At 42.7% G+C, this 20,608-nt stretch overlaps 23 non-coding genes across 23 annotated transcripts; all 23 read left to right on the top strand.

The window, feature by feature from the left end:
* Positions 1–1,336: 1,336 nt before the first annotated feature.
* On the top strand, positions 1,337–1,503 carry LOC134591455 (U1 spliceosomal RNA). Its single transcript, XR_010088232.1, has one exon. It is a non-coding gene; the product is annotated as a U1 spliceosomal RNA (small nuclear RNA).
* Positions 1,504–2,402: 899 nt separating this feature from the next.
* Positions 2,403–2,543, top strand: LOC134593821 (U4 spliceosomal RNA). The gene has a single exon (XR_010090248.1). It is a non-coding gene; the product is annotated as a U4 spliceosomal RNA (small nuclear RNA).
* A 469-nt stretch (positions 2,544–3,012) lies between these two features.
* On the top strand, positions 3,013–3,179 carry LOC134589891 (U1 spliceosomal RNA). Its single transcript, XR_010086898.1, has one exon. It is a non-coding gene; the product is annotated as a U1 spliceosomal RNA (small nuclear RNA).
* Positions 3,180–4,078: 899 nt separating this feature from the next.
* Positions 4,079–4,219, top strand: LOC134592792 (U4 spliceosomal RNA). Its single transcript, XR_010089367.1, has one exon. It is a non-coding gene; the product is annotated as a U4 spliceosomal RNA (small nuclear RNA).
* A 473-nt stretch (positions 4,220–4,692) lies between these two features.
* On the top strand, positions 4,693–4,859 carry LOC134589890 (U1 spliceosomal RNA). The gene has a single exon (XR_010086897.1). It is a non-coding gene; the product is annotated as a U1 spliceosomal RNA (small nuclear RNA).
* Positions 4,860–5,758: 899 nt separating this feature from the next.
* Positions 5,759–5,899, top strand: LOC134592791 (U4 spliceosomal RNA). The gene has a single exon (XR_010089366.1). It is a non-coding gene; the product is annotated as a U4 spliceosomal RNA (small nuclear RNA).
* Positions 5,900–6,371: 472 nt separating this feature from the next.
* LOC134590876 (U1 spliceosomal RNA) lies at positions 6,372–6,538 on the top strand. The gene has a single exon (XR_010087736.1). It is a non-coding gene; the product is annotated as a U1 spliceosomal RNA (small nuclear RNA).
* Positions 6,539–7,437: 899 nt separating this feature from the next.
* LOC134592250 (U4 spliceosomal RNA) lies at positions 7,438–7,578 on the top strand. Its single transcript, XR_010088903.1, has one exon. It is a non-coding gene; the product is annotated as a U4 spliceosomal RNA (small nuclear RNA).
* A 473-nt stretch (positions 7,579–8,051) lies between these two features.
* On the top strand, positions 8,052–8,218 carry LOC134591405 (U1 spliceosomal RNA). Its single transcript, XR_010088189.1, has one exon. It is a non-coding gene; the product is annotated as a U1 spliceosomal RNA (small nuclear RNA).
* An 899-nt stretch (positions 8,219–9,117) lies between these two features.
* Positions 9,118–9,258, top strand: LOC134592249 (U4 spliceosomal RNA). Its single transcript, XR_010088902.1, has one exon. It is a non-coding gene; the product is annotated as a U4 spliceosomal RNA (small nuclear RNA).
* A 470-nt stretch (positions 9,259–9,728) lies between these two features.
* On the top strand, positions 9,729–9,895 carry LOC134590647 (U1 spliceosomal RNA). Its single transcript, XR_010087539.1, has one exon. It is a non-coding gene; the product is annotated as a U1 spliceosomal RNA (small nuclear RNA).
* An 899-nt stretch (positions 9,896–10,794) lies between these two features.
* Positions 10,795–10,935, top strand: LOC134593842 (U4 spliceosomal RNA). Its single transcript, XR_010090266.1, has one exon. It is a non-coding gene; the product is annotated as a U4 spliceosomal RNA (small nuclear RNA).
* Positions 10,936–11,405: 470 nt separating this feature from the next.
* LOC134590645 (U1 spliceosomal RNA) lies at positions 11,406–11,572 on the top strand. The gene has a single exon (XR_010087538.1). It is a non-coding gene; the product is annotated as a U1 spliceosomal RNA (small nuclear RNA).
* Positions 11,573–12,471: 899 nt separating this feature from the next.
* Positions 12,472–12,612, top strand: LOC134593841 (U4 spliceosomal RNA). The gene has a single exon (XR_010090265.1). It is a non-coding gene; the product is annotated as a U4 spliceosomal RNA (small nuclear RNA).
* Positions 12,613–13,084: 472 nt separating this feature from the next.
* Positions 13,085–13,251, top strand: LOC134591281 (U1 spliceosomal RNA). Its single transcript, XR_010088083.1, has one exon. It is a non-coding gene; the product is annotated as a U1 spliceosomal RNA (small nuclear RNA).
* Positions 13,252–14,149: 898 nt separating this feature from the next.
* LOC134593256 (U4 spliceosomal RNA) lies at positions 14,150–14,290 on the top strand. Its single transcript, XR_010089763.1, has one exon. It is a non-coding gene; the product is annotated as a U4 spliceosomal RNA (small nuclear RNA).
* A 472-nt stretch (positions 14,291–14,762) lies between these two features.
* Positions 14,763–14,929, top strand: LOC134591079 (U1 spliceosomal RNA). The gene has a single exon (XR_010087910.1). It is a non-coding gene; the product is annotated as a U1 spliceosomal RNA (small nuclear RNA).
* Positions 14,930–15,816: 887 nt separating this feature from the next.
* Positions 15,817–15,957, top strand: LOC134592790 (U4 spliceosomal RNA). The gene has a single exon (XR_010089365.1). It is a non-coding gene; the product is annotated as a U4 spliceosomal RNA (small nuclear RNA).
* A 470-nt stretch (positions 15,958–16,427) lies between these two features.
* LOC134590981 (U1 spliceosomal RNA) lies at positions 16,428–16,594 on the top strand. The gene has a single exon (XR_010087826.1). It is a non-coding gene; the product is annotated as a U1 spliceosomal RNA (small nuclear RNA).
* An 899-nt stretch (positions 16,595–17,493) lies between these two features.
* Positions 17,494–17,634, top strand: LOC134593790 (U4 spliceosomal RNA). The gene has a single exon (XR_010090222.1). It is a non-coding gene; the product is annotated as a U4 spliceosomal RNA (small nuclear RNA).
* Positions 17,635–18,104: 470 nt separating this feature from the next.
* Positions 18,105–18,271, top strand: LOC134589635 (U1 spliceosomal RNA). Its single transcript, XR_010086680.1, has one exon. It is a non-coding gene; the product is annotated as a U1 spliceosomal RNA (small nuclear RNA).
* An 899-nt stretch (positions 18,272–19,170) lies between these two features.
* Positions 19,171–19,311, top strand: LOC134592248 (U4 spliceosomal RNA). Its single transcript, XR_010088901.1, has one exon. It is a non-coding gene; the product is annotated as a U4 spliceosomal RNA (small nuclear RNA).
* Positions 19,312–19,781: 470 nt separating this feature from the next.
* On the top strand, positions 19,782–19,948 carry LOC134589888 (U1 spliceosomal RNA). The gene has a single exon (XR_010086896.1). It is a non-coding gene; the product is annotated as a U1 spliceosomal RNA (small nuclear RNA).
* Positions 19,949–20,608: the final 660 nt, after the last annotated feature.

Here is a 20,608-nt window from a genome sequence, read left to right as displayed (position 1 = left end):
AATCCCCTGCAGGTCCACCCCCCCTTTATCTCAAAATGGGGAAACAGGCAAACAATTCAAACACAATTCAAACACACCCAGGCAACAGATAGACTAAAATTGCAGGTAAACAAGTGAGTAACGAGACACCGGGCAAGATATTACCTGTCTTTGATGTCCTCCCGGGAAGCAGTCACAGACACGTGGACGGGTCAATCAAAGGGGCCGGAACATACCGGTGGCTCTGCAGAAGTCTCTACCGTGTACTTGGAGGTGATCAGTCTCCCTTCCTACCCCCAGGATTCCCCCGTCCAACAGCATCTTCCTTAGGACGGCTCACCGGCCAGAGGCCATAGCCCGATGCCCCACGTTGGGAGCCAAGTTGTTATGGTACTTTTTGAAAGTAAACCAAAATGTTCAAAGTCTATCTGTTCCTGTCCAAATCTGAGATGATTAAATTGCGTATACGCAGAAGTAAGCTCACACTGACACATGGAGTTCAGGTTGAAAGCACTTCAGAAAATTTAATACAATCTGGTTGGAAGACAGTTGTGCAGATCTTTTTAAAAGCAAAATGACATCATCATTGAATATCAGATAATAACAAATAAACATCATTGATTGGATTAAACATTATGTGACTAACTTCGTGTCCACCCACCAATATTATTAATTGGCTCAGGGGTTTGAGTGACCAGCTAGGTGTCCTCCCACCGGGAGGTGGTATTGTTCTGGACAAGGGTGTGGACAGAAGGCTCAGGCGCCATCTTTCCCAGCATGAGGTTTACTCGGTGGAAAGGGGGGCTTGAGCGTCATTTTACACAGTCAGTGATATCAGGCCTCATGTCCAGGTGCAAGGTCTCTTATGAATAGAACATTTCATTACTACTGTGTTCTCGTGGCCTTCAAACTATACTATCTTACAAGTCTTAAGGAGTAGCCAGCACCTCCTGGTACTTGTCCTTGTAGGAAACACGGTCTTTGTCTACTGTATTAATTGGGTTGAGAAGTTCAGTCACGTAAGGTAGTTTTAAAATGAACAAGTTAAGTCATGAGGACAAAATGGAGGATTTGAAGAAGTCAGGTTAGGAGGACAAAATGGAGGATTGTCACAATATAAGGTTAAAATGGAGTTAGTACAATAATTCAATACAAGTACAATAATAATTTTTAATAATTCCACATCAGTAGCTAAGGAAAACAACGATCAGCCACGAGGTTTGGTAATCTTTTGTAGCCTTCTATCATTTGGATTATTTATTTGCTTTTTTTTTTTTTTTAACTTGCTTTATTATTTCACCACAGCCTAAAGGAAAGGCTTCCCAGCGGGCGTGCCTTTGAATGTACCCGTCATGTCATACTTACCTGGCAGGGGAGCAATAGACATGATCCCTAAGGTGGATCTCCCAGATTGAGGCTGGTTCATTGCACTCCGTACCAGTTGACCTCTGCGATTTCCTCAAATGTGGGAAACTCGACTGCATAATTTATGGTAGTGGGGGACTGCGTTCGCGCTTTCCCCTGTGTTTGCTTGTTTGACAAAAATAGAGAACTTCACCAATTCTGACGAAGGATAATTTCAGACACGGCACCCGTCTTCTTTGGCTCTTACTTTCCACATCAAGCAGGCAGCGACAATCACTTCCTAGGCTTGATCATTTTTATTATCTATGTTTTCTGGAGACCAGTTTTAAGCCAGAATTTCACTTTTTATTTTAACTTTTCAGCTTTTTTTTCATCATTTTTTTATCCTGACTTCTTTTGATTTATTGTATGCTTCAATGCAATGGAAGAAATAAAGAATTGGAGACCTATATTACGTCTTCCAACAGAACGTAACGTTTGATTGAATTTCTGGGAAAAAAAGATTTTCTGGATCAAGGCAGTGAATTGCCGCTTGAGACAATCAGACCAAACCTTAGGAATAGCTGGGTGGTCGCTAGCACTTACTAATGAACACCATGGAATTTTGAAAAAGCCACCACAAATGTTCTTTCAGCCCTGTTGAGTGTGGATGAAGAGAAGACAGGTGCTAGGCAAGGGTCATTCCTATCGATGGAGTCATGAAATGTGTGACTTTGGGGACGAACGTAGACCAGCGGATTGTGTACTCTGCCTAATGGCTGCTGTAGTAGAATCTTGGCAAAACTGTTTCCAAAGAGAGAAAAAAAATTGTACAAGGTTTGCTGCAAGATATGGTTGCCCTCACTCTCTGTTATAGGTTTGGAACCATTCCAAGATGCCATATAAGAAGACCGAGGAATTTGTTGGGGTTTAAGCTTCCCTGTAGGAGGAAGCGGGCCTAATTAGAATATTGCCTCCCACAATCCTTTGCAATGGCTTATGGTCATGAACTTTTTCTCACCGCTGTCTTAAAGTGTCCTTACATGGTAGCTCTTAAAAGCTGGCCCACTTGAACAGTTAACTTTGCGCAGTGGCAGTATCGTAGCCCATGAGGTCAATACGAGGCGTGATTATTGCTAATTGAAAACTTTACCCAATACCCCGCCATGATGACTTGAAATACAGTCAGCATTGGCAATTTTTGACAGGCTCTAAGGAGACTGAAAGATTGGTTTAATAAAAGTTTATGGCGCCCCATGTCTAGGGCGTGTCTTACGTGACTCCCGTTTCTTCCTGAGCTCTGTTGCACCATTCCTTCCGCTGGCTTCTTAGCATTTCCCTTTTACCTTTCTCTCCCACTGAATTCACTTGTTTCCGGCAGCACACTATTCTCACTACATGCTACGAATTCCCATCCTTCGGCTCATTGGCCTAGCATTTGCCTTTATGCAAATTGCTCCTTCGCACCCTGAATCCAGCTCAATTATTCACACCTAACCACCTGAAGGCACTAAAATTACTGGTAGCTAAGGAAAACAACGATCAGCCACGAGGTTTGGTAATCTTTTGTAGCCTTCTATCATTTGGATTATTTATTTGCTTTTTTTTTTTTTACTTGCTTTATTATTTCACCACAGCCTAAAGGAAAGGCTTCCCAGCGGGCGTGCCTTTGAATGTACCCGTCATGTCATACTTACCTGGCAGGGGAGCAATAGCCATGATCCCTAAGGTGGCTCTCCCAGAGTGAGGCTGGTTCATTGCACTCCGTACCAGTTGACCTCTGCGATTTCCTCAAATGTGGGAAACTCGACTGCATAATTTATGGTAGTGGGGGACTGCGTTCGCGCTTTCCCCTGTGTTTGCTTGTTTGACAAAAATAGAGAACTTCACCAATTCTGATGAAGGATAATTTCAGCCACGGCACCCGTCTTCTTTGGCTCTTACTTTCCACATCAAGCAGGCAGCGACAATCATTTCCTAGGCTTGATCATTTTTATTATCTATGTTTTCTGGAGACCAGTTTTAAGCCAGAATTTCACTTTTTATTTTAACTTTTCAGCTTTTTTTTCATCATTTTTTTATCCTGACTTCTTTTGATTTATTGTATGCTTCAATGCAATGGAAGAAATAAAGAATTGGAGACCTATATTACGTCTTCCAACAGAACGTAACGTTTGATTGAATTTCTGGGAAAAAAAGATTTTCTGGATCAAGGCAGTGAATTGCCGCTTGAGACAATCAGACCAAACCTTAGGAATAGCTGGGTGGTCGCTAGCACTTACTAATGAACACCATGGAATTTTGAAAAAGCCACCACAAATGTTCTTTCAGCCCTGTTGAGTGTGGATGAAGAGAAGACAGGTGCTAGGCAAGGGTCATTCCTATCGATGGAGTCATGAAATGTGTGACTTTGGGGACGAACGTAGACCAGCGGATTGTGTACTCTGCCTAATGGCTGCTGTAGTAGAATCTTGGCAAAACTGTTTCCAAAGAGAGAAAAAAAATTGTACAAGGTTTGCTGCAAGATATGGTTGCCCTCACTCTCTGTTATAGGTTTGGAACCATTCCAAGATGCCATATAAGAAGACCGAGGAATTTGTTGGGGTTTAAGCTTCCCTGTAGGAGGAAGCGGGCCTAATTAGAATATTGCCTCCCATAATCCTTTGCAATGGCTTATGGTCATGAACTTTTTCTCACCGCTGTCTTAAAGTGTCCTTACGTGGTAGCTCTTAAAAGCTGGCCCACTTGAACAGTTAACTTTGCGCAGTGGCAGTATCGTAGCCCATGAGGTCAATCCGAGGCGTGATTATTGCTAATTGAAAACTTTACCCAATACCCCGCCATGATGACTTGAAATACAGTCAGCATTGGCAATTTTTGACAGGCTCTAAGGAGACTGAAAGATTGGTTTAATAAAAGTTTATGGCGCCCCATGTCTAGGGCGTGTCTTACGTGACTCCCGTTTCTTCCTGAGCTCTGTTGCACCATTCCTTCCGCTGGCTTATTAGCATTTCCCTTTTGCCTTTCTCTCCCACTGAATTCACTTGTTTCCGGCAGCACACTATTCTCACTACATGCTACGAATTCCCATCCTTCGGCTCATTGGCCTAGCATTTGCCTTTATGCAAATTGCTCCTTCGCACCCTGAATCCAGCTCAATTATTCACACCTAACCACCTGAAGGCACTAAAATTACTGGTAGCTAAGGAAAACAACGATCAGCCACGAGGTTTGGTAATCTTTTGTAGCCTTCTATCATTTGGATTATTTATTTGCTTTTTTTTTTTTTTTTAACTTGCTTTATTATTTCACCACAGCCTAAAGGAAAGGCTTCCCAGCGGGCGTGCCTTTGAATGTACCCGCCATGTCATACTTACCTGGCAGGGGAGCAATAGCCATGATCCCTAAGGTGGCTCTCCCAGAGTGAGGCTGGTTCATTGCACTCCGTACCAGTTGACCTCTGCGATTTCCTCAAATGTGGGAAACTCGACTGCATAATTTATGGTAGTGGGGGACTGCGTTCGCGCTTTCCCCTGTGTTTGCTTGTTTGACAAAAATAGAGAACTTCACCAATTCTGACGAAGGATAATTTCAGCCACGGCACCCGTCTTCTTTGGCTCTTACTTTCCGCATCAAGCAGGCAGCGACAATCATTTCCTAGGCTTGATCATTTTTATTATCTATGTTTTCTGGAGACCAGTTTTAAGCCAGAATTTCACTTTTTATTTTAACTTTTCAGCTTTTTTTTCATCATTTTTTTATCCTGACTTCTTTTGATTTATTGTATGCTTCAATGCAATGGAAGAAATAAAGAATTGGAGCCCTATATTACGTCTTCCAACAGAACGTAACGTTTGATTGAATTTCTGGGAAAAAAAGATTTTCTGGATCAAGGCAGTGAATTGCCGCTTGAGACAATCAGACCAAACCTTAGGAATAGCTGGGTGGTCGCTAGCACTTACTAATGAACACCATGGAATTTTGAAAAAGCCACCACAAATGTTCTTTCAGCCCTGTTGAGTGTGGATGAAGAGAAGACAGGTGCTAGGCAAGGGTCATTCCTATCGATGGAGTCATGAAATGTGTGACTTTGGGGACGAACGTAGACCAGCGGATTGTGTACTCTGCCTAATGGCTGCTGTAGTAGAATCTTGGCAAAACCGTTTCCAAAGAGAGAAAAAAAATTGTACAAGGTTTGCTGCAAGATATGGTTGCCCTCACTCTCTGTTATAGGTTTGGAACCATTCCAAGATGCCATATAAGAAGACCGAGGAATTTGTTGGGGTTTAAGCTTCCCTGTAGGAGGAAGCGGGCCTAATTAGAATATTGCCTCCCACAATCCTTTGCAATGGCTTATGGTCATGAACTTTTTCTCACCGCTGTCTTAAAGTGTCCTTACATGGTAGCTCTTAAAAGCTGGCCCACTTGAACAGTTAACTTTGCGCAGTGGCAGTATCGTAGCCCATGAGGTCAATCCGAGGCGTGATTATTGCTAATTGAAAACTTTACCCAATACCCCGCCATGATGACTTGAAATACAGTCAGCATTGGCAATTTTTGACAGGCTCTAAGGAGACTGAAAGATTGGTTTAATAAAAGTTTATGGCGCCCCATGTCTAGGGCGTGTCTTACGTGACTCCCTTTTCTTCCTGAGCTCTGTTGCACCATTCCTTCCGCTGGCTTCTTAGCATTTCCCTTTTACCTTTCTCTCCCACTGAATTCACTTGTTTCCGGCAGCACACTATTCTCACTACATGCTACGAATTCCCATCCTTCGGCTCATTGGCCTAGCATTTGCCTTTATGCAAATTGCTCCTTCGCACCCTGAATCCAGCTCAATTATTCACACCTAACCACCTGAAGGCACTAAAATTACTGGTAGCTAAGGAAAACAACGATCAGCCACGAGGTTTGGTAATCTTTTGTAGCCTTCTATCATTTGGATTAATTATTTGCTTTTTTTTTTTTTTTTACTTGCTTTATTATTTCACCACAGCCTAAAGGAAAGGCTTCCCAGCGGGCGTGCCTTTGAATGTACCCGTCATGTCATACTTACCTGGCAGGGGAGCAATAGCCATGATCCCTAAGGTGGCTCTCCCAGAGTGAGGCTGGTTCATTGCACTCCGTACCAGTTGACCACTGCGATTTCCTCAAATGTGGGAAACTCGACTGCATAATTTATGGTAGTGGGGGACTGCGTTCGCGCTTTCCCCTGTGTTTGCTTGTTTGACAAAAATAGAGAACTTCACCAATTCTGATGAAGGATAATTTCAGCCACGGCACCCGTCTTCTTTGGCTCTTACTTTCCACATCAAGCAGGCAGCGACAATCATTTCCTAGGCTTGATCATTTTTATTATCTATGTTTTCTGGAGACCAGTTTTAAGCCAGAATTTCACTTTTTATTTTAACTTTTCAGCTTTTTTTTCATCATTTTTTTATCCTGACTTCTTTTGATTTATTGTATGCTTCAATGCAATGGAAGAAATAAAGAATTGGAGACCTATATTACGTCTTCCAACAGAACGTAACGTTTGATTGAATTTCTGGGAAAAAAAGATTTTCTGGATCAAGGCAGTGAATTGCCGCTTGAGACAATCAGACCAAACCTTAGGAATAGCTGGGTGGTCGCTAGCACTTACTAATGAACACCATGGAATTTTGAAAAAGCCACCACAAATGTTCTTTCAGCCCTGTTGAGTGTGGATGAAGAGAAGACAGGTGCTAGGCAAGGGTCATTCCTATCGATGGAGTCATGAAATGTGTGACTTTGGGGACGAACGTAGACCAGCGGATTGTGTACTCTGCCTAATGGCTGCTGTAGTAGAATCTTGGCAAAACTGTTTCCAAAGAGAGAAAAAAAATTGTACAAGGTTTGCTGCAAGATATGGTTGCCCTCACTCTCTGTTATAGGTTTGGAACCATTCCAAGATGCCATATAAGAAGACCGAGAAATTTGTTGGGGTTTAAGCTTCCCTGTAGGAGGAAGCGGGCCTAATTAGAATATTGCCTCCCATAATCCTTTGCAATGGCTTATGGTCATGAACTTTTTCTCACCGCTGTCTTAAAGTGTCCTTACGTGGTAGCTCTTAAAAGCTGGCCCACTTGAACAGCTAGCTTTGCGCAGTGGCAGTATCGTAGCCCATGAGGTCAATCCGAGGCGTGATTATTGCTAATTGAAAACTTTACCCAATACCCCGCCATGATGACTTGAAATACAGTCAGCATTGGCAATTTTTGACAGGCTCTAAGGAGACTGAAAGATTGGTTTAATAAAAGTTTATGGCGCCCCATGTCTAGGGCGTGTCTTACGTGACTCCCGTTTCTTCCTGAGCTCTGTTGCACCATTCCTTCCGCTGGCTTCTTAGCATTTCCCTTTTGCCTTTCTCTCCCACTGAATTCACTTGTTTCCGGCAGCACACTATTCTCACTACATGCTACGAATTCCCATCCTTCGGCTCATTGGCCTAGCATTTGCCTTTATGCAAATTGCTCCTTCGCACCCTGAATCCAGCTCAATTATTCACACCTAACCACCTGAAGGCACTAAAATTACTGGTAGCTAAGGAAAACAACGATCAGCCACGAGGTTTGGTAATCTTGTGTAGCCTTCTATCATTTGGATTATTTATTTGCTTTTTTTTTTTTTTTTTACTTGCTTTATTATTTCACCACAGCCTAAAGGAAAGGCTTCCCAGCGGGCGTGCCTTTGAATGTACCCGTCATGTCATACTTACCTGGCAGGGGAGCAATAGCCATGATCCCTAAGGTGGCTCTCCCAGAGTGAGGCTGGTTCATTGCACTCCGTACCAGTTGACCACTGCGATTTCCTCAAATGTGGGAAACTCGACTGCATAATTTATGGTAGTGGGGGACTGCATTCGCGCTTTCCCCTGTGTTTGCTTGTTTGACAAAAATAGAGAACTTCACCAATTCTGATGAAGGATAATTTCAGCCACGGCACCCGTTTTCTTTGGCTCTTACTTTCCACATCAAGCAGGCAGCGACAATCATTTCCTAGGCTTGATCATTTTTATTATCTATGTTTTCTGGAGACCAGTTTTAAGCCAGAATTTCACTTTTTATTTTAACTTTTCAGCTTTTTTTTCATCATTTTTTTATCCTGACTTCTTTTGATTTATTGTATGCTTCAATGCAATGGAAGAAATAAAGAATTGGAGACCTATATTACGTCTTCCAACAGAACGTAACGTTTGATTGAATTTCTGGGAAAAAAAGATTTTCTGGATCAAGGCAGTGAATTGCCGCTTGAGACAATCAGACCAAACCTTAGGAATAGCTGGGTGGTCGCTAGCACTTACTAATGAACACCATGGAATTTTGAAAAAGCCACCACAAATGTTCTTTCAGCCCTGTTGAGTGTGGATGAAGAGAAGACAGGTGCTAGGCAAGGGTCATTCCTATCGATGGAGTCATGAAATGTGTGACTTTGGGGACGAACGTAGACCAGCGGATTGTGTACTCTGCCTAATGGCTGCTGTAGTAGAATCTTGGCAAAACTGTTTCCAAAGAGAGAAAAACAATTGTACAAGGTTTGCTGCAAGATATGGTTGCCCTCACTCTCTGTTATAGGTTTGGAACCATTCCAAGATGCCATATAAGAAGACCGAGGAATTTGTTGGGGTTTAAGCTTCCCTGTAGGAGGAAGCGGGCCTAATTAGAATATTGCCTCCCATAATCCTTTGCAATGGCTTATGGTCATGAACTTTTTCTCACCGCTGTCTTAAAGTGTCCTTACGTGGTAGCTCTTAAAAGCTGGCCCACTTGAACAGCTAGCTTTGCGCAGTGGCAGTATCGTAGCCCATGAGGTCAATCCGAGGCGTGATTATTGCTAATTGAAAACTTTACCCAATACCCCGCCATGATGACTTGAAATACAGTCAGCATTGGCAATTTTTGACAGGCTCTAAGGAGACTGAAAGATTGGTTTAATAAAAGTTTATGGCGCCCCATGTCTAGGGCGTGTCTTACGTGACTCCCGTTTCTTCCTGAGCTCTGTTGCACCATTCCTTCCGCTGGCTTCTTAGCATTTCCCTTTTGCCTTTCTCTCCCACTGAATTCACTTGTTTCCGGCAGCACACTATTCTCACTACATGCTACGAATTCCCATCCTTCGGCTCATTGGCCTAGCATTTGCCTTTATGCAAATTGCTCCTTCGCACCCTGAATCCAGCTCAATTATTCACACCTAACCACCTGAAGGCACTAAAATTACTGGTAGCTAAGGAAAACAACGATCAGCCACGAGGTTTGGTAATCTTTTGTAGCCTTCTATCATTTGGATTATTTATTGGCTTTTTTTTTTTTTAACTTGCTTTATTATTTCACCACAGCCTAAAGGAAAGGCTTCCCAGCAGGCGTGCCTTTGAATGTACCCGTCATGTCATACTTACCTGGCAGGGGAGCAATAGCCATGATCCCTAAGGTGGCTCTCCCAGAGTGAGGCTGGTTCATTGCACTCCGTACCAGTTGACCTCTGCGATTTCCTCAAATGTGGGAAACTCGACTGCATAATTTATGGTAGTGGGGGACTGCGTTCGTGCTTTCCCCTGTGTTTGCTTGTTTGACAAAAATAGAGAATTTCACCAATTCTGACGAAGGATAATTTCAGCCACGGCACCCGTCTTCTTTGGCTCTTACTTTCCGCATCAAGCAGGCAGCGACAATCATTTCCTAGGCTTGATCATTTTTATTATCTATGTTTTCTGGAGACCAGTTTTAAGCCAGAATTTCACTTTTTATTTTTACTTTTCAGCTTTTTTTTCATCATTTTTTTATCCTGACTTCTTTTGATTTATTGTATGCTTCAATGCAATGGAAGAAATAAAGAATTGGAGCCCTATATTACGTCTTCCAACAGAACGTAACGTTTGATTGAATTTCTGGGAAAAAAAGATTTTCTGGATCAAGGCAGTGAATTGCCGCTTGAGACAATCAGACCAAACCTTAGGAATAGCTGGGTGGTCGCTAGCACTTACTAATGAACACCATGGAATTTTGAAAAAGCCACCACAAATGTTCTTTCAGCCCTGTTGAGTGTGGATGAAGAGAAGACAGGTGCTAGGCAAGGGTCATTCCTATCGATGGAGTCATGAAATGTGTGACTTTGGGGACGAACGTAGACCAGCGGATTGTGTACTCTGCCTAATGGCTGCTGTAGTAGAATCTTGGCAAAACTGTTTCCAAAGAGAGAAAAAAAATTGTACAAGGTTTGCTGCAAGATATGGTTGCCCTCACTCTCTGTTATAGGTTTGGAACCATTCCAAGATGCCATATAAGAAGACCGAGGAATTTGTTGGGGTTTAAGCTTCCCTGTAGGAGGAAGCGGGCCTAATTAGAATATTGCCTCCCATAATCCTTTGCAATGGCTTATGGTCATGAACTTTTTCTCACCGCTGTCTTAAAGTGTCCTTACGTGGTAGCTCTTAAAAGCTGGCCCACTTGAACAGCTAGCTTTGCGCAGTGGCAGTATCGTAGCCCATGAGGTCAATCCAAGGCGTGATTATTGCTAATTGAAAACTTTACCCAATACCCCACCATGATGACTTGAAATACAGTCAGCATTGGCAATTTTTGACAGGCTCTAAGGAGACTGAAAGATTGGTTTAATAAAAGTTTATGGCGCCCCATGTCTAGGGCGTGTCTTACGTGACTCCCGTTTCTTCCTGAGCTCTGTTGCACCATTCCTTCCGCTGGCTTCTTAGCATTTCCCTTTTGCCTTTCTCTCCCACTGAATTCACTTGTTTCCGGCAGCACACTATTCTCACTACATGCTACGAATTCCCATCCTTCGGCTCATTGGCCTAGCATTTGCCTTTATGCAAATTGCTCCTTCGCACCCTGAATCCAGCTCAATTATTCACACCTAACCACCTGAAGGCACTAAAATTACTGGTAGCTAAGGAAAACAACGATCAGCCACGAGGTTTGGTAATCTTTTGTAGCCTTCTATCATTTGGATTATTTATTGGCTTTTTTTTTTTTTAACTTGCTTTATTATTTCACCACAGCCTAAAGGAAAGGCTTCCCAGCAGGCGTGCCTTTGAATGTACCCGTCATGTCATACTTACCTGGCAGGGGAGCAATAGCCATGATCCCTAAGGTGGCTCTCCCAGAGTGAGGCTGGTTCATTGCACTCCGTACCAGTTGACCTCTGCGATTTCCTCAAATGTGGGAAACTCGACTGCATAATTTATGGTAGTGGGGGACTGCGTTCGTGCTTTCCCCTGTGTTTGCTTGTTTGACAAAAATAGAGAATTTCACCAATTCTGACGAAGGATAATTTCAGCCACGGCACCCGTCTTCTTTGGCTCTTACTTTCCGCATCAAGCAGGCAGCGACAATCATTTCCTAGGCTTGATCATTTTTATTATCTATGTTTTCTGGAGACCAGTTTTAAGCCAGAATTTCACTTTTTATTTTTACTTTTCAGCTTTTTTTTCATCATTTTTTTATCCTGACTTCTTTTGATTTATTGTATGCTTCAATGCAATGGAAGAAATAAAGAATTGGAGCCCTATATTACGTCTTCCAACAGAACGTAACGTTTGATTGAATTTCTGGGAAAAAAAGATTTTCTGGATCAAGGCAGTGAATTGCCGCTTGAGACAATCAGACCAAACCTTAGGAATAGCTGGGTGGTCGCTAGCACTTACTAATGAACACCATGGAATTTTGAAAAAGCCACCACAAATGTTCTTTCAGCCCTGTTGAGTGTGGATGAAGAGAAGACAGGTGCTAGGCAAGGGTCATTCCTATCGATGGAGTCATGAAATGTGTGACTTTGGGGACGAACGTAGACCAGCGGATTGTGTACTCTGCCTAATGGCTGCTGTAGTAGAATCTTGGCAAAACTGTTTCCAAAGAGAGAAAAAAAATTGTACAAGGTTTGCTGCAAGATATGGTTGCCCTCACTCTCTGTTATAGGTTTGGAACCATTCCAAGATGCCATATAAGAAGACCGAGGAATTTGTTGGGGTTTAAGCTTCCCTGTAGGAGGAAGCGGGCCTAATTAGAATATTGCCTCCCATAATCCTTTGCAATGGCTTATGGTCATGAACTTTTTCTCACCGCTGTCTTAAAGTGTCCTTACGTGGTAGCTCTTAAAAGCTGGCCCACTTGAACAGCTAGCTTTGCGCAGTGGCAGTATCGTAGCCCATGAGGTCAATCCAAGGCGTGATTATTGCTAATTGAAAACTTTACCCAATACCCCACCATGATGACTTGAAATACAGTCAGCATTGGCAATTTTTGACAGGCTCTAAGGAGACTGAAAGATTGGTTTAATAAAAGTTTATGGCGCCCCATGTCTAGGGCGTGTCTTACGTGACTCCCGTTTCTTCCTGAGCTCTGTTGCACCATTCCTTCCGCTGGTTTCTTAGCATTTCCCTTTTACCTTTCTCTCCCACTGAATTCACTTGTTTCCGGCAGCACACTATTCTCACTACATGCTACGAATTCCCATCCTTCGGCTCATTGGCCTAGCATTTGCCTTTATGCAAATTGCTCCTTCGCACCCTGAATCCAGCTCAATTATTCACACCTAACCACCTGAAGGCACTAAAATTACTGGTAGCTAAGGAAAACAACGATCAGCCACGAGGTTTGGTAATCTTTTGTAGCCTTCTATCATTTGGATTATTTATTTGCTTTTTTTTTTTTTTTAACTTGCTTTATTATTGCACCACAGCCTAAAGGAAAGGCTTCCCAGCAGGCGTGCCTTTGAATGTACCCATCATGTCATACTTACCTGGCAGGGGAGCAATAGCCATGATCCCTAAGGTGGCTCTCCCAGAGTGAGGCTGGTTCATTGCACTCCGTACCAGTTGACCTCTGCGATTTCCTCAAATGTGGGAAACTCGACTGCATAATTTATGGTAGTGGGGGACTGCGTTCGCGATTTCCCCGGTGTTTGCTTGTTTGACAAAAATAGAGAACTTCACCAATTCTGACGAAGAATAATTTCAACCACGGCACCCGTCTTCTTTGGCTCTTACTTTCCGCATCAAGCAGGCAGCGACAATCATTTCCTAGGCTTGATCATTTTTATTATCTATGTTTTCTGGAGACCAGTTTTAAGCCAGAATTTCACTTTTTATTTTAACTTTTCAGCTTTTTTTTCATCATTTTTTTATCCTGACTTCTTTTGATTTATTGTATGCTTCAATGCAATGGAAGAAATAAAGAATTGGAGACCTATATTACGTCTTCCAACAGAACTTAACGTTTGATTGAATTTCTGTGAAAAAAAGATTTTCTGGATCAAGGCAGTGAATTTCCGCTTGAGACAATCAGACCAAACCTTAGGAATAGCTGGGTGGTTGCTAGCACTTACTAATGAACACCATGGAATTTTGAAAAAGCCACCACAAATGTTCTTTCAGCCCTGTTGAGTGTGGATGAAGAGAAGACAGGTGCTAGGCAAGGGTCATTCCTATCGATGGAGTCATGAAATGTGTGACTTTGGGGACGAACGTAGACCAGCGATTGTGTACTCTGCCTAATGGCTGCTGTAGTAGAATCTTGGCAAAACTGTTTCCAAAGAGAGAAAAAAAATTGTACAAGGTTTGCTGCAAGATATGGTTGCCCTCACTCTCTGTTATAGGTTTGGAACCATTCCAAGATGCCATATAAGAAGACCGAGGAATTTGTTGGGGTTTAAGCTTCCCTGTAGGAGGAAGCGGGCCTAATTAGAATATTGCCTCCCATAATCCTTTGCAATGGCTTATGGTCATGAACTTTTTCTCACCGCTGTCTTAAAGTGTCCTTACGTGTTAGCTCTTAAAAGCTGGCCCACTTGAACAGTTAGCTTTGCGCAGTGGCAGTATCGTAGCCCATGAGGTCAATCCGAGGCGTGATTATTGCTAATTGAAAACTTTACCCAATACCCTGCCATGATGACTTGAAATACAGTCAGCATTGGCAATTTTTGACAGGCTCTAAGGAGACTGAAAGATTGGTTTAATAAAAGTTTATGGCGCCCCATGTCTAGGGCGTGTCTTACGTGACTCCCGTTTCTTCCTGAGCTCTGTTGCACCATTCCTTCCGCTGGCTTCTTAGCATTTCCCTTTTACCTTTCTCTCCCACTGAATTCACTTGTTTCCGGCAGCACACTATTCTCACTACATGCTACGAATTCCCATCCTTCGGCTCATTGGCCTAGCATTTGCCTTTATGCAAATTGCTCCTTCGCACCCTGAATCCAGCTCAATTATTCACACCTAACCACCTGAAGGCACTAAAATTACTGGTAGCTAAGGAAAACAACGATCAGCCACGAGGTTTGGTAATCTTTTGTAGCCTTCTATCATTTGGATTATTTATTTGCTTTTTTTTTTTTTTTAACTTGCTTTATTATTTCACCACAGCCTAAAGGAAAGGCTTCCCAGCGGGCGTGCCTTTGAATGTACCCGTCATGTCATACTTACCTGGCAGGGGAGCAATAGCCATGATCCCTAAGGTGGCTCTCCCAGAGTGAGGCTGGTTCATTGCACTCCATACCAGTTGACCTCTGCGATTTCCTCAAATGTGGGAAACTCGACTGCATAATTTATGGTAGTGGGGGACTGCGTTCGCGCTTTCCCCTGTGTTTGCTTGTTTGACAAAAATAGAGAACTTCACCAATTCTGACGAAGGATAATTTCAGCCACGGCACCCGTCTTCTTTGGCTCTTACTTTCCGCATCAAGCAGGCAGTGACAATCATTTCCTAGGCTTGATCATTTTTATTATCTATGTTTTCTGGAGACCAGTTTTAAGCCAGAATTTCACATTTTATTTTAACTTTTCAGCTTTTTTTTATCCTGACTTCTTTTGATTTATTGTATGCTTCAATGCAATGGAAGAAATAAAGAATTGGAGACCTATATTACGTCTTCCAACAGAACGTAACGTTTGATTGAATTTCTGGGAAAAAAAGATTTTCTGGATCAAGGCAGTGAATTGCCGCTTGAGACAATCAGACCAAACCTTAGGAATAGCTGGGTGGTCGCTAGCACTTACTAATGAACACCATGGAATTTTGAAAAAGCCACCACAAATGTTCTTTCAGCCCTGTTGAGTGTGGATGAAGAGAAGACAGGTGCTAGGCAAGGGTCATTCCTATCGATGGAGTCATGAAATGTGTGACTTTGGGGACGAACGGAGACCAGCGGATTGTGTACTCTGCCTAATGGCTGCTGTAGTAGAATCTTGGCAAAACCGTTTCCAAAGAAAGAAAAAAAATTGTACAAGGTTTGCTGCAAGATATGGTTGCCCTCACTCTCTGTTATAGGTTTGGAACCATTCCAAGATGCCATATAAGAAGACCGAGGAATTTGTTGGGGTTTAAGCTTCCCTGTAGGAGGAAGCGGGCCTAATTCGAATATTGCCTCCCACAGTCCTTTGCAATGGCTTATGGTCATGAACTTTTTCTCACCGCTGTCTTAAAGTGTCCTTACGTGGTAGCTCTTAAAAGCTGGCCCACTTGAACAGTTAACTTTGCGCAGTGGCAGTATCGTAGCCCATGAGGTCAATCCGAGGCGTGATTATTGCTAATTGAAAACTTTACCCAATACCCCGCCATGATGACTTGAAATACAGTCAGCATTGGCAATTTTTGACAGGCTCTAAGGAGACTGAAAGATTGGTTTAATAAAAGTTTATGGCGCCCCATTTCTAGGGCGTGTCTTACATGACTCCCGTTTCTTCCTGAGCTCTGTTGCACCATTCTTTCCGCTGGCTTCTTAGCATTTCCCTTTTACCTTTCTCTCCCACTGAATTCACTTGTTTCCGGCAGCACACTATTCTCACTACATGCTATGAATTCCCATCCTTCGGCTCATTGGCCTAGCATTTGCCTTTATGCAAATTGCTCCTTCGCACCCTGAATCCAGCTCAATTATTCACACCTAACCACCTGAAGGCACTAAAATTACTGGTAGCTAAGGAAAACAACGATCAGCCACGAGGTTTGGTAATCTTTTGTAGCCTTCTATCATTTGGATTATTTGTTTGCTTTTTTTTTTTTTAACTTGCTTTATTATTTCACCACAGCCTAAAGGAAAGGCTTCCCAGCGGGCGTGCCTTTGAATGTACCCGTCATGTCATACTTACCGGGCAGGGGAGCAATAGCCATGATCCTTAAGGTGGCTCTCCCAGAGTGAGGTTGGTTCATTGCACTCCGTACCAGTTGACCTCTGCGATTTCCTCAAATGTGGGAAACTCGACTGCATAATTTATGGTAGTGGGGGACTGCGTTCGCGCTTTCCCCTGTGTTTGCTTGTTTGACAAAAATAGAGAACTTCACCAATTCTGACGAAGGATAATTTCAGCCACGGCACCCGTCTTCTTTGGCTCTTACTTTCCGCATCAAGCAGGCAGTGACAATCATTTCCTAGGCTTGATCATTTTTATTATCTATGATTTCTGGAGACCAGTTTTAAGCCTGAATTTCACTTTTTATTTTAACTTTTCAGCTTTTTTTTCATCATTTTTTTATCCTTACTTCTTTTGATTTATTGTATGCTTCAATGCAATGGAAGAAATAAAGAATTGGAGACCTATATTACGTCTTCCAACAGAACGTAACGTTTGATTGAATTTCTGGGAAAAAAAGATTTTCTGGATCAAGGCAGTGAATTGCCGCTTGAGACAATCAGACCAAACCTTAGGAATAGCTGGGTGGTAGCTAGCACTTACTAATGAACACCATGGAATTTTGAAAAAGCCACCACAAATGTTCTTTCAGCCCTGTTGAGTGTGGATGAAGAGAAGACAGGTGCTAGGCAAGGGTCATTCCTATCGATGGAGTCATGAAATGTGTGACTTTGGGGACGAACGTAGACCAGCGGATTGTGTACTCTGCCTAATGGCTGCTGTAGTAGAATCTTGGCAAAACCGTTTCCAAAGAGAGAAAAAAAATTGTACAAGGTTTGCTGCAAGATATGGTTGCCCTCACTCTCTGTTATAGGTTTGGAACCATTCCAAGATGCCATATAAGAAGACCGAGGAATTTGTTGGGGTTTAAGCTTCCCTGTAGGAGGAAGCGGGCCTAATTAGAATATTGCCTCCCACAATAATTTGCAATGGCTTATGGTCATGAACTTTTTCTCACCGCTATCTTAAAGTGTCCTTACGTGGTAGCTCTTAAAAGCTGGCCCACTTGAACAGTTAACTTTGCGCAGTGGCAGTATCGTAGCCCATGAGGTCAATCCGAGGCGTGATTATTGCTAATTGAAAACTTTACCCAATACCCCGCCATGATGACTTGAAATACAATCAGCATTGGCAATTTTTGACAGGCTTTAAGGAGACTGAAAGATTGGTTTAATAAAAGTTTATGGCGCCCCATGTCTAGGGCGTGTCTTACGTGACTCCCGTTTCTTCCTGAGCTCTGTTGCACCATTCCTTCCGCTGGCTTCTTAGCATTTCCCTTTTACCTTTCTCTCCCACTGAATTCACTTGTTTCCGGCAGCACACTATTCTCACTACATGCTACGAATTCCCATCCTTCGGCTCATTGGCCTAGCATTTGTCTTTATGCAAATTGCTCCTTCGCACCCTGAATCCAGCTCAATTATTCACACCTAACCACCTGAAGGCACTAAAATTACTGGTAGCTAAGGAAAACAACGATCAGCCACGAGGTTTGGTAATCTTTTGTAGCCTTCTATCATTTGGATTATTTATTTGCTTTTTTTTTTTTTAACTTGCTTTATTATTTCACCACAGCCTAAAGGAAAGGCTTCCCAGCGGGCGTGCCTTTGAATGTACCCGTCATGTCATACTTACCTGGCAGGGGAGCAATAGCCATGATCTCTAAGGTGGCTCTCCCAGAGTGAGGCTGGTTCATTGCACTCCGTACCAGTTGACCTCTGCGATTTCCTCAAATGTGGGAAACTCGACTGCATAATTTATGGTAGTGGGGGACTGCGTTCGCGCTTTCCCCTGTGTTTGCTTGTTTGACAAAAATAGAGAACTTCACCAATTCTGACGAAGGATAATTTCAGCCACGGCACCCGTCTTCTTTGGCTCTTACTTTCCGCATCAAGCAGGCAGCGACAATCATTTCCTAGGCTTGATCATTTTTATTATCTATGTTTTCTGGAGACCAGTTTTAAGCCAGAATTTCACTTTTTATTTTAACTTTTCAGCTTTTTTTTCATCATTTTTTTATCCTGACTTCTTTTGATTTATTGTATGCTTCAATGCAATGGAAGAAATAAAGAATTGGAGACCTATATTACGTCTTCCAACAGAACGTAACGTTTGATTGAATTTCTGGGAAAAAAAGATTTTCTGGATCAAGGCAGTGAATTGCCGCTTGAGACAATCAGACCAAACCTTAGGAATAGCTGGGTGGTCACTAGCACTTACTAATGAACACCATGGAATTTTGAAAAAGCCACCACAAATGTTCTTTCAGCCCTGTTGAGTGTGGATGAAGAGAAGACAGGTGCTAGGCAAGGGTCATTCCTATCGATGGAGTCATGAAATGTGTGACTTTGGGGACGAACGTAGACCAGCGGATTGTGTACTCTGCCTAATGGCTGCTGTAGTAGAATCTTGGCAAAACTGTTTCCAAAGAGCGAAAAAAAATTGTACAAGGTTTGCTGCAAGATATGGTTGCCCTCACTCTCTGTTATAGGTTTGGAACCATTCCAAGATGCCATATAAGAAGACCGAGGAATTTGTTGGGGTTTAAGCTTCCCTGTAGGAGGAAGCGGGCCTAATTAGAATATTGCCTCCCATAATCCTTTGCAATGGCTTATGGTCATGAACTTTTTCTCACCGCTGTCTTAAAGTTTCCTTACGTGGTAGCTCTTAAAAGCTGGCCCACTTGAACAGCTAGCTTTGCGCAGTGGCAGTATCGTAGCCCATGAGGTCAATCCGAGGCGTGATTATTGCTAATTGAAAACTTTACCCAATACCCCGCCATGATGACTTGAAATACAGTCAGCATTGGCAATTTTTGACAGGCTCTAAGGAGACTGAAAGATTGGTTTAATAAAAGTTTATGGCGCCCCATGTCTAGGGCGTGTCTTACGTGACTCACGTTTCTTCCTGAGCTCTGTTGCACCATTCCTTCCGCTGGCTTCTTAGCATTTCCCTTTTACCTTTCTCTCCCACTGAATTCACTTGTTTCCGGCAGCACACTATTCTCACTACATGCTACGAATTCCCATCCTTCGGCTCATTGGCCTAGCATTTGCCTTTATGCAAATTGCTCCTTCGCACCCTGAATCCAGCTCAATTATTCACACCTAACCACCTGAAGGCACTAAAATTACTGGTAGCTAAGGAAAACAATGATCAGCCACGAGGTTTGGTAATCTTTTGTAGCCTTCTATCATTTGGATTATTTATTTGCTTTTTTTTTTTTTAACTTGCTTTATTATTTCACCACAGCCTAAAGGAAAGGCTTCCCAGCGGGCGTGCCTTTGAATGTACCCGTCATGTCATACTTACCTGGCAGGGGAGCAATAGCCATGATCCCTAAGGTGGCTCTCCCAGAGTGAGGCTGGTTCATTGCACTCCGTACCAGTTGACCTCTGCGATTTCCTCAAATGTGGGAAACTCGACTGCATAATTTATGGTAGTGGGGGACTGCGTTCGCGCTTTCCCCTGTGTTTGCTTGTTTGACAAAAATAGAGAACTTCACCAATTCTGACGAAGGATAATTTCAGCCACGGCACCCGTCTTCTTTGGCTCTTACTTTCCGCATCAAGCAGGCAGTGACAATCATTTCCTAGGCTTGATCATTTTTATTATCTATGATTTCTGGAGACCAGTTTTAAGCCTGAATTTCACTTTTTATTTTAACTTTTCAGCTTTTTTTTCATCATTTTTTTATCCTTACTTCTTTTGATTTATTGTATGCTTCAATGCAATGGAAGAAATAAAGAATTGGAGACCTATATTACGTCTTCCAACAGAACGTAACGTTTGATTGAATTTCTGGGAAAAAAAGATTTTCTGGATCAAGGCAGTGAATTGCCGCTTGAGACAATCAGACCAAACCTTAGGAATAGCTGGGTGGTAGCTAGCACTTACTAATGAACACCATGGAATTTTGAAAAAGCCACCACAAATGTTCTTTCAGCCCTGTTGAGTGTGGATGAAGAGAAGACAGGTGCTAGGCAAGGGTCATTCCTATCGATGGAGTCATGAAATGTGTGACTTTGGGGACGAACGTAGACCAGCGGATTGTGTACTCTGCCTAATGGCTGCTGTAGTAGAATCTTGGCAAAACCGTTTCCAAAGAGAGAAAAAAAATTGTACAAGGTT

This window comes from Pelobates fuscus, chromosome 2 (genome assembly GCF_036172605.1).
Source record: "Pelobates fuscus isolate aPelFus1 chromosome 2, aPelFus1.pri, whole genome shotgun sequence".
NCBI classification, from domain to species: Eukaryota; Metazoa; Chordata; class Amphibia; order Anura; family Pelobatidae; genus Pelobates; species Pelobates fuscus.
Note: the sequence above shows the minus strand (reverse complement) of the source record. Positions and strands in the feature narration are given on the sequence as shown.